This window comes from Crotalus tigris, unplaced genomic scaffold (genome assembly GCF_016545835.1).
Source record: "Crotalus tigris isolate CLP2741 ecotype Arizona unplaced genomic scaffold, ASM1654583v1 scf7180000020524.2783371122:307494, whole genome shotgun sequence".
Taxonomy (NCBI): domain Eukaryota; kingdom Metazoa; phylum Chordata; class Lepidosauria; order Squamata; family Viperidae; genus Crotalus; species Crotalus tigris.
In genome coordinates, this window is record NW_024098060.1 from 1 (window position 1) to 12200 (window position 12200).

A 12200-nucleotide genomic window follows, 5' to 3' on the forward strand; every position below is an offset into this window, starting at 1 on the left:
AGCTTTGTGTTTTAACTGTGCACGGTGTCCAGTGTTATATGTATGAGATGGGCGGCCATATAAATTCAATAAATAAATGCAATTGATCTGGAGAAATAAAAATCCACACTAAATGTACACAACTACCATTTAGAAGTTCCTAATACTACTGTGCAAGTGAACCCCAATATTAATAAACATATTATCACCAAATAAAATGGTCTGACGAAATTTCAAACTGAATTTTGAAGCTTGATTTAGAATTGGATCTTTTTTACATAGTTCCTCCACACTGTTGTCAGGAAACATGAAACATGAATTTGTGTATACTATGTGGATACTGAACTTGAAATGTACAGGTTTTGCAATCATAAAATCACCTGATGGCATCAGAGAAGATTTTATTCTTACAATTTTATTTTATTTTATTTTATTTTACAAATTGATTGCTTGATCAATCTGTCATTGTGATTTCTTTTATTATTACCTGCCATGTTTCTTCCTTGATAATCATCAGCCTTCCGTGGTCCGCCCTTGCTCTGTGTTTGTATTTGGATGAAAACATGGCTTTCAAGGCATGTGCCACAGCATAGATTGCATTATAAATGCTGTAACTCTGCCCAGTCATGGTGGTCTCAAAGACAGAATTAGGAAGAGTCTCCAACTTCTCCTCTCCAGTGCACAGCACTCCAGCATTCTCATCTAATTTATCTTTAAGGAAAAAACATTCAAATGCCTGCTCCCAGAACAATCTTGTTAAATGATCTTCTTCTTCTAAAGAAGAGCTTCTCATCTGCAAGAATGGTTTGAACCCAGTCACCTCCTTGGAAGAAACTGCAAAAGATATGGCACCATGAATAAAATTCAAAGGGAGTATTTTTTGAAAAGGGATTGATGTGAACTCCATCTGGGCTGGCATGATCCAAACTTTGTCTTTTCTCTTTACTGGTATATCCTCATATTCTGAAAGATGGGGAAACATTCTGAAAATGGCAATTATGTGGTTTTCACCATAGAGGATCACAACATTGGCAGTGCTGTTCATGACAACCTTGTACATGGTGACATAATCTTTATATACATATTCAATGTGATTAGAATAAATGTCTTTGGGCAACTCTTCCATGAAGTCAAAGCAAATACCTTTCTGGACAAACAGTGTAAGGGCATTCCATACAAACCTCTCTCCACTCTCATCAGGTTGGGAAATCAGCCCTATCCATACCCACTTTAAATGTAACAGCAGCTGAAGAATCCCCTTAGTCTGAAGGTCCTCATTTGGGAAAAAACGATAAAAGAAAACTGTGTGTTCACTATTATCATTCATTGGAGCAGATCCATATAGAAGCTAAGGAAAAATAATTTAAAATAGTTGGGTATTAGACTCTATGATACAGATTGTGTTCCTCCAAGAAAAATGTAACCTAGAAAGAAACCAGTTTTTCCTTTAGTTTAATATTTGAATGCCATAGATTTGATTCAGTAATTTGATTCCGTAATCCCTGAACTTTAGAAGGATAACAGAATAACACAGTTGGAAGGGACCTTGGAGGTTTTCTAGTCCAACCCCCTGCTTGGACAGGAAGCCCATCCATTCTAGACAAGTGACTATCCAGTCTCTTCTTAAAATGTTCCAGGGATGGAGCACCCACAAATTCTGGAAGCAAATCATTCCACTGATTAATTGTTCTGTCAGGAAATTTCTCCTTCATTCTAGGTTGGTTCTCTCCTTGATTATATAAGAAATAACTACATCTCCACAGAAATAGAGTACAACAATGATAAAAACTGTCTTGAATGCATTTGGGTCAATATAAAAGGGGGGGGGAATGACATTGCCATAGGTGTATACTACAGACCACCCAACCAAACAGAGGACATAGATGAACTTTTTGCTAGTCAGCTAACTAAGGTATGTAGGAAGCACATCACAATAGTAATGGGGGACTTTAACTACCCTGACATCAACTGGGAGACAAACTCCGCACTAAGTGGAAGATCAAACAGGTTCCTGGCAAACCTAGCAGACAACTTTGTCTCCCAAAAAGTAGAGAAGGGACCTAGGGGATTAGCCATCTTGGATTTAATTCTCACTAACAGAGATGAAATGATAGACGGTGTTGAAGCCATAGGAACCCTGGAAGGAAGTGATCATGCAATATTAGAATTCAACATTATAGAAGCACAACCAATAGAACACAGTCAAACTAGAGTCTCGGACTTCAAGAGAGCTAATTTCAATAAACTTAGAGAGGGCTTGGGAAGGATTCCATGAATGAGAATCCTCAAGGGGAAAACAACTCAAGAAGCTTGAGAAATTTTGAAAAATGAGATAATAAAAGCACAGTCTAGCACAATACCAACAAAGAGGAAAAATAACAGCTCTCAAAAGAAACCAACATGGCTGCATAAAGAACTCTCTGACAAATTGAAAGATAAAAAGGACAAGTATAGAAAGTGGAAAGAGGGAACATAACTAAGTCAGAATATCAGCAAATAGCCCGAGCCTGCAAAGATGAAGTGAAGAAAGCCAAGGCTCAAAATGAACTAGGCTTGCGACCAAAGTCAAAAATAACAAAAAAAGCTTCTTTCAACATGTAAAAAACAAGAAAACGTGAAGGAAAGATTGGTCCATTAGTGGTGGAAGTGGCAAGAAGGTGACAAGCAACAGGAGAAAGCAGAACTATTTAACTCGTTTTTGCATCTGTCTTTACACAAAGGGAAAAAAACAGACCAACTATCAAAAATAGTGCCATAAAAAACAAAACAGAAACACAAGTTAAGATAGGCAAGAAAATCGTTAGTGAGCACCTGTCCAGCCTAGATGAGTTCAAATCGCCAGGACCAGACGGATTACACCCCAGAGTTCTCAAGGAACTGGCAGATGTGATATCGGAGCCACTGAACTATATTTTTCAAAGATCCTGGAACACAGGGGAACTACCAGAGGACTGGAAAAGAGCTGATGTAGTTCCCATCCTCAAAAAAGGAAAAAAAATGGATCCAGGAAATTACAGACCTATCAGCCTGACCTCAATACCTGGGAAGATCCTGGAAAAGATAATCAAACAACGAATCAACGAACACCTAGAGGCAAACAAAGTCATTACTAAAAGCCAACATGGGTTTGTCAAAAATAGATCATGCCAGACAAATCTTATTGCATTCTTTGACCAAGTGACAAAATTAGTGGATCAGAGGAATGCTGTGGACATAATTTACTTGGACTTCAGTAAGGCATTTGATAAAGTAGATCACAACCTACTACTTGACAAGATAGAAAAATGTGGGGTAGACAGAACCACCACCAGATGGATCCGTAGCTGGCTGACCGGCCGTACTCAGCGAGTGGTCCTCAATGGAACTGCATCTATATGGAGGGAAGTGTGTAGTGGGGTGCCCCAGGGCTCTGTTCTGGGCCGAGTACTCTTCAACATCTTCATCAACGATTGGGATGAAGGGATAGATGGGGAACTCATCAAATTTTCAGACGACACCAAGCTGGCAGGAATAGCCAACACTCCAGAAGACAGGCTTCAGATACAGAAGGATCTGGACAGACTTGAACACTGGGCACTAACTAACAAAATGAAATTCAATGGTGAAAAAAGCAAGGTTCTACATTTAGGCAAGAAAAACCAAATGCACAAGTACAGCACAGGTGGCACCATGCTCAATAGTAGTAACTGTAGAGGGACCTCGGAGTCCTAGGTAGACAATCACTTAAATATGAGCCAGCAGTGTGCTGCAGCTGCCAAAAAGGCCAACACAATGCTAGGCTGCATTAACAGAGGGATAGAATCAAGATCACGTGAAGTATTAATACCACTCTTCAATGCCTTGGTAAGGCCACACTTGGAATACTGCATCCAGTTTTGGTCACCACGATGTAAAAAAGATGTTGAGACTCTAGAAAGAGTACAGAGAAGAGCAACAAAGATGATTAGGGGAATGGAGGCTAAAACATATAAGGAACGGTTGCGAGAATTGGGTATGTCTAGTTTAACGAAGAGAAGGACAAGGGGGGACATGATAGCAGTATTCCAATATCTCAGGGGCTGCCATAAAGAAGAGGGAATAAGCTATTTTCCAAAGCACCTGAAGGCAGGACAAGAAGCAACGGGTGGAAACTAATCAAGGAGAGAAGCAACCTAGAACTAAGGAGAAACTTCCTGACAGTGAGAACAATTAATCAGTGGAACAGCTTGACTCCAGAAGCAGTAAATGCTCCAACACTGGAAGTTTTTAAGAAGAGACTGGACAGCCATTTGTCCGAAATGGTGTAGGGTTTCCTGCCCGAGCAGGGGGTTGGACTAGATGACCTCCAAGGTCCCTTCCAACTTTACTACTACTATTATTATTATTACTTTCCATCCATTGCTTCTCGTCCTGCCTTCATATGCTATGGAGAATAGTTTGACCCCTTCTTCATTGTGGCAGCCCCTTATATATTTGAAAACTGCTATCAAGCCACCCTTAGTCCTTTTCATTAAACTAGACATACCCAATTCCTGCAACCATTCTTTGTATGTTTTAACCTCCAGTTCCCTAATCATTCGTTGCACTCTTTCTAGATTTATTTTAATCCACCTTTTGCTAATATATCTTCTTCTTACTGTCCAGGATATGATGATATTATATGATATGACATTATTTGATTCTCTATGAGAGACAGTGGCAAGATTACTTGGGAGTAGAGTCTCCTTGCCCCTCCCTTTTGGACAGAAATGGAAAATACAAAGCTCCCTATGATAATCTGATGACATCGACTCAGTTGCAATCAGATTACAACAACATGATGTATGTAGAGCTGTCTTGGAAGAAAGCTTGGAGAGTAGAGGTGCTATGAATGTGGCTACTAGGTTATTAGGCAAGTAAGTTTTAGATTTTGGCAATCACACAAGCAACAGACCTCACTGGCGAATAAGACATTTATAAGCTAAGAAAAACAGGGTAAGAAAATTCTGCTGATGATGTTACATTCGGAAACTAAATTGAAACAAGCTTGAAGAGCAAATGACTGCCCATTTACCTCACTGATAGAGTGACTCTGGAGAGTGTACATTTAAAAAAAAAGCCCTCTAAAAACTGTATATGTTCATAAAGGTTGCAATTTGCTTCTTTCTATATTAATCAACTACTCTGATCCCATTGTTCTATAGATAGTTACCTCTGTACAAAACACTACAATAAAACCAACATCCCATCTCTCTAAAAATCCTCTGGCTTTCTTCTTTCATCCTCTTAACACCTCCATGTGACTCTGCAATAATTATCAATTATCTTCATCAACGATTTGGATGAAGGGATAGATGGGGAACTAATCAAATTTGCAGATGACACCAAGCTGGCAGGAATAGCCAACACTCCAGAAGACAGGCTTCAGATACAGAAGGATCTGGACAGACTTGAACACTGGGCACTAACTAACAAAATGAAATTCAATGGTGAAAAAAAGCAAGGTTCTACATTTAGGCAAGAAAAACCAAATGCACAAGTACAGCATAGGTGGCACCATGCTCAATAGTAGTAACTGTGAGAGGGACCTCGGAGTCCTAGTAGACAATCACTTAAATATCAGCCAGCAGTGTGCTGCAGCTGCCAAAAAGGCCAACACAGTGCTAGGCTGCATTAACAGAGGGATAGAATCAAGATCACGTGAAGTATTAATACCACTCTTCAATGCCTTGGTAAGGCCACACTTGGAATACTGCATCCAGTTTTGGTCACCACGATGTAAAAAAGATGTTGAGACTCTAGAAAGAGTACAGAGAAGAGCAACAAAGATGCTCCAGGGGACTGGAGGCTAAAACATATAAGGAACGTTGCTAGAATTGGGTATGTCTAGTTTAACGAAGAGAAGGACAAGGGGGGACATGATAGCAGTATTCCAATATCTCAGGGGCTGCCATAAAGAAGAGGGAATTAAGCTATTTTCCAAAGCACCTGAAGGCAGGACAAGAAGCAACGGGTGGAAACTAATCAAGGAGAGAAGCAACCTAGAACTAAGGAGAAACTTCCTGACAGTGAGAACAATTAATCAGTGGAACAGCTTGCCTCCAGAAGCAGTAAATGCTCCAACACTGGAAGTTTTTAAGAAGAGACTGGACAGCCATTTGTCCGAAATGGTGTAAGGTTTCCTGCCCGAGCAGGGGGTTGGACTAGATGACCTCCAAGGTCCCTTCCAACTTTACTACTATTATTATTATTATAATAAATCAACCAAATCCATAGCTTGTCATACCCAATGTACCATCATTTTTATCTTTTTTTCCTTAAAAACAAAAATATTCTTGATGGCAAAGACAAAATCTCTTTTGTATAATGGAAAGAAAAGTTTTCAAAGTATAAAGTCCAACAAGGAGATATTGTATAGGTTAAAATGAACATCAGTATTGATATAGCATACATTCATTCATTTGTATTACATAACTTCGTTTTTTAAATTATTTGAATTACCATGAATAACATTTATAGACAGGAAGGAAGGAAGGAAGGAAGGAAGGAAGGAAGGAAGGAAGGAAGGAAGGAAGGAAAGAAGGAAGGAAGGAAGGAAGACCAGTGTGCAGTAGAAAGATCAAGATACTGTAACTATTACTCAATCAGGTCCATGAATTCTTAATATTTTTACTAATGTATGGTAGGAAAATGGATGCATGACAATATGTTGACATTTCTCTTTAGTGTATTGCAAATATGTCAAAGAATCATTGTATATTAATTGTTCAGATGATTCAGATTGAGAAATAAAGCAAGTAAAGTATGAAAAAATATCCATCTCATCTGGAAACACATAATTTGGACTGCCAATTTAATTCCACATCCCAAAATAAAATATTCAAGGAAAGAAATTATTATTCATTGTTTTCTAAACATGGCTTTATAAAAGTAAAAACAGGTGAGTTCATTCAGGGTTGCAAGATTATTGTAACTTACAATAACATAACTATTAGTATTCATGATTTTGTTTTCTAGGCTAGACAATCTTTCAGAGCTGACATTCATCGTAGATTCAGATTGAAGAATAAATCAAGTAAAGTACCTAAAATTATCTATCTCTTCTTGCCACTTTATTTCCACACCATGAAATAAAGGAAAAATCTTCAATGAAAGATATATTATGTTTTTTTCTGGGATAATGATAGACCTTATCCCCATAAAAGTCACTGATGTTTCATTAGGGCAGAGAGGCTCTAAATCTGTTTTCCATGCATGCTCAGCCGGCATGTAGCTCCTGACAGTAACATTGACAACATTGCCATCACTACCATGGAAAATTCCATGGAATAAACCAAGTACAAAAAAATATCCATCTCATCTGCAAACACATAGTTTGGACTGCCAGTATCTTACAATAACATAACTACTAGTATTCATGATTTTGTTTTATAGTCTAGACAATCTCCAGAGCTGACATTCATCGTAGATTCAGATTGAAGAATAAATCAAGTAAAGTACCTAAAATTATCTATCTCTTCTGCAAACACATGATATGTTGTTCATCATCTGCAAACACATAGTTTGGATTGCCACTTTAATTCCATATCCCAAAATAAAATACTCAAGGAAAGAAATTATTATTTGTTGTTTTCTAAACATGGCTTTATAAAAGTAAAAAAAAAAAAAGGTGAGTTCATTCAGGGTTGTAAGATTATTGTAACTTACAATAACTTAACTATTAGTAGTCATTATTTTGTTTTCTAGTCTAGACAATCTTCCAGAGCTGACATTCATCATAGATTCAGACTGAAGAATAAATCCAGTAAAGTACCTAAAATTATCTATCTCTTCTGCAAACACATAGTATGTTGTTCATCATTGTTTGGATTGCCACTTTATTTCCAAACCACAAAAAAGTAATAAAAAGAAAAGTTGCCTTATTTGTTGTATTTTTGTAAACATTACTTTGTAAAAGAAAAAAGTGGGAGGTAGTTTAAGACTTGCAAGACTCTGTTATTGTAACCTTACAATAAAAGAATTATTAATATGTGTGATTTTGGTTTCCTATCCTGGAGAATCTGGAAGGGATGACATTAACCTTGCAAGTAGGAAAACACTTTCTCTTCCTCTGCCTTAACTTTCCAGAGAATTGGGGAGGATTGGGTGTTCATCCTGAGATGCTTTCTCAAAGAACACTTCTGGTTTAGTCTCAAAGTTCTTTTATTAGACTTTTTAAAAATAGGACTGCAGTTCTTCTTCCCACCTTTCAAGGTGATTCTTAAAGTGTATACTTAGTCCAAGAAAAAAAATCTCACCTGGGGCATCTTGTAGACATTCAAGATGTTTGCCACTAAGGGACAGATGTAAGAGTTAGGTCCTGCAATAACAGATACTGTCCAGTCTTTGGCATCACATTTATAGTTGGGGATGAATCTGCCACGTGTTGAGAGAAGCTCCATTGAAGCCAAGTAAGTTAATCCCGCCATGTAATAACTGTTAGAGATGTCAATACCCAAGGTCATGTTGGCTAATATAGGCTTATTCTCATTTATCTCCTTTACAGCAAAAATCAAAGCCAAGATATGTTGGTAGTTCTGCAGGAAAAATCTGCAAGAAAGGATATATTGTGTGGATCTAGGCAGGATGTTATGATTCTTTTAATTCATCATGAACATTTTTTACTAGAAACAGATAAATTGCTTGAAGAAAAATGATCGTCTTAAAACCCATATGTAATTCATCTATCTATCTATCTATCTATCTATCTATCTATCTATCTATCTATCTATCTATCTATCTATCTATCTATCTATCTTTGGTTATTCGGGTTTTCTCCCGTGTCAAATTGGAAGTGTCTTGGCAATGTTTCGACGAAGTCTCCTTCGTCATCTTCAGGCTGGTGTTTTCGGCTTCATGCTTCTAGGACAGCGGTTCTCAACCTATGGGTCACGACCCCATTTGGGGTCGATCGACCTCTTTTGCGGGGTCGCCAAACGCGGCGAACCGCCATTTTGTCCCCTCCGGGGGCGCGTCGCGCTTCCGGGGGGGCGGTGCCGTGCATGCGCGCTGCGCGTGGGGGTGGCGGCGCGCCTCTGGGGGGCGCTGCCGCGCATGCGCGCCGCACGTAGGGGCGGCGGCGCGCCTCCAGGGGCGGCGGCGCACCTCCGGGGGTGGCGCCGCGCATGCGCGCCACACGTGGGGGCGGTGCCGCGCCTTCGGGGTGGCGCCGCGCATGCGCGCCGCGCGTGGGGGGGCGCCGCGCATGCACACCGCGCGCAGGGGGCCGCCCCCATGCGCGCCGCGCGGGGGGGGCGCCGCGCATGCGCGCTGTGCGCGGGGGCCTGCCCCCATGCGCGCCGTGGCCGCGCATTCGCATAACGTTTGTGTGGCGGCGGTCGCCGTCACACAAACGTTGAGAACCGCTGTTCTAGGATATATATATTATATCCTTATATTTCCATCTTCTTCTTGGTTATATTTTATGGCGGATATAGGCATGAAAAGTTTGTTTGGAGCAAATTTGAGAACAAATGTTATATTTTTAGATCTTTGATATTTTTAGATGATAGATCTTGTCCCAATAAAAGTCACTGATGTTTCATTAAGGCAGAGATGCTCTAAGTCTGTGTTCCATGCATGCTCAACAGCTGTTTGGAAAATAATTCAAAGCATGCAACTGTTCCCTAATATTAAGTGAAATAATTAAATGATTAACATAGATTTAAGTACAAATAGTACAGCATCTTGATAGTACATCAGTAACGATTGATTTAACCGTAAAAAAACAAGAAAATCTCAATATGGAATTTGAAGAAAAATACCAGTGGGAGAGTTGTCATAAGTGTGTTTGTGTATTTATTTGCCAGGGCAACCTATTAGAGAAAGATATGCTATAGTTAAGAAGAGAAAGTTTTTACATGAGCTCATCAACCAGTTCTTCAGATGGGTGCCTTGTGAAACCAACTGGATCCGATATCATGTAGAACTGAGAGAGTATCCCAGCCATTATGAAATCTCCTGGCAGAAAATACTTGTGCTTAATAAAGGGAAGTTTCCCCACAGAACATGTTTTAATAAAGCATGTAGCTCCTGACAGTAACATTGACAACATTGCCATCACTACCATGGAAAATTCCATCTTCTTCAAGAAAATAGTTTTCACTACATAAGAACCAGTTCGATCTGTAAAAATGAAACATAAGGGGGAAAAACTCTCACTTATTAGAATAAATATTCTTTCTAAGAAAAAAGGTTGTTATGTCTCTAACATTCTGATCCCACAATTAACAGACCCTTTCAATCTTGAGCTATTCTTTGGTGCTGTGCCTGAGAATTCCTGAAAGAGTTGAGAGAAAAAAAACACATTAGTAAGATTCTTTGGCTAATTATAGGGGAAATCAGTGAATGTTTGGTGACATTCCTTGGAGACTGTGGAGAAAGTAGAATGATGATATGTATGGGCTAGGAAAAAAAGAACTCATAGAAAACTGTAAAAGAGATAGAGAAAAATAATGAAAATTCAGATAAACAAATGCTAGTTCTGTAGCTGTAAACTTTACATTCTCTGGAACAATACAACTATTTGACTTTGACCTGTTAGGGCGTACATTAAAGCATGATTTTCTTTCCAAAGAGCTAAAGGAAATTGACCCATAATGTTATAGAATCCTGACCACCTTTATTTATCTTTTTGATAGGTCTTTAAAAACTTTGATTATTGTATTTGTAAAGTAATTAAAAGGACTGGAGGAACATTGTCCATGGGGTTGCGATGGGTCAGACATGACTTCGCAAGTAACAACAACATAATTAAATCATGACATTTCTTTTTAAGCTTTCTAATGGAAGCAGGCCTGTGAGCTGTGCAGAGTCCTTTGGGATGGGAACAGTGTGTAATGTCAAGTGAATATGCAAAAGGAATACTATTGGAAACATTTTTTTTCAATACTGTTTTTATTGCAAAATAAAATAAAATAAGCTTGGGTCTTTTCACTCATTTTAAATGATTTTTTACTCCATATCCTCAAAGTCACACGGTGTGAACCATATATTTTTTCTCTGGTTAGATGAGTGACATGAGCCACCATTGATATTTTACAGCCTTGCAACAAATCTCTTTATCAGTTGTATATGGGAAATGAAAAAAAAATAATAATCTACCAGTCATAGGACTCCTTCCTCATTAATTGTGAAATTTGATTGCTGCTACAAATGTTGCTCCTTTTATCAAATACAAAAACATAACCTGAATCAGTTTCTTTGTAGTAAAGAAATAATGGTCACTTGAAATTATTTATTTTTATTTGTTCTTTACCATTACTTCTTTCACTACATGGACAAATAAATTGAAGAATATGATAATATACAAATACTAAAATAAGAAATTCACTTATGTATAAAATTTAAATCCTTCCTTCCTTCCTTCCTTCCTTCCTTCCTTCCTTCCTTCCTTCCTTCCTTTCTTCCTTCCTTCCTTCCTTCCTTCCTTCCACCCTCTAGGACCCATCAAATACATCTTTCTAGAAAATAAGAACCATAGTATGCCACTTTTTTGAACTGATCATACCTCGTACTGAGAACATCACACAGTGAGGGCCAAAGGCAACATCTCTTTGCCAATCACCACTGTCTGGAATGTAAATCAGAGAAAGAAACCAAACCAGCAAAAAACACTGATCCCCTGAGTTTATATAGAAGGGTAGAATGTTTGTTGGTTTTGAAAGTCACTCGGATCTAAAGAGGAGATGGATAAGGACCGATCCGTTTTCTCAGGCTCAATAGATTCAAACTATTCTCACATATCGAAGCCAGACTGCTCCATAGGCATTGGCCCCCTGGATCTGTGAACAAATTACAGCAACTTTGTCTGATAGATGCTAATATAATCAAGGGATGCATGTAGCAACTCAACAAGTGACAATTCTGAGCTACAATTCTCTCCATTTATCTCTTGATATTTAAATATTCTGCAATATCAATACATATTTAATTTTTTATGGATTGTGTCATTTAATATCCACTCTTTAAAAGACCAATTGAAGTTATGATGTTATTGAAGGAGCAGTACTTCTTAGAGATCCTCATAGTTGTGCTCATTGCAGTTCCATGATCACAAAATTAAAATTAAAAACTTGCCAAGAAAACAGGAAGACATGTCCAGGCAGTCATCTGGAGTCAACAGATTTTCAATCAACATTGAAAAATGGAGATCATTACACGAGCATAGAGGCACTATACAAAAAATAATGATAAATTCTTGATTCAGGAAATGTTATGGTGAA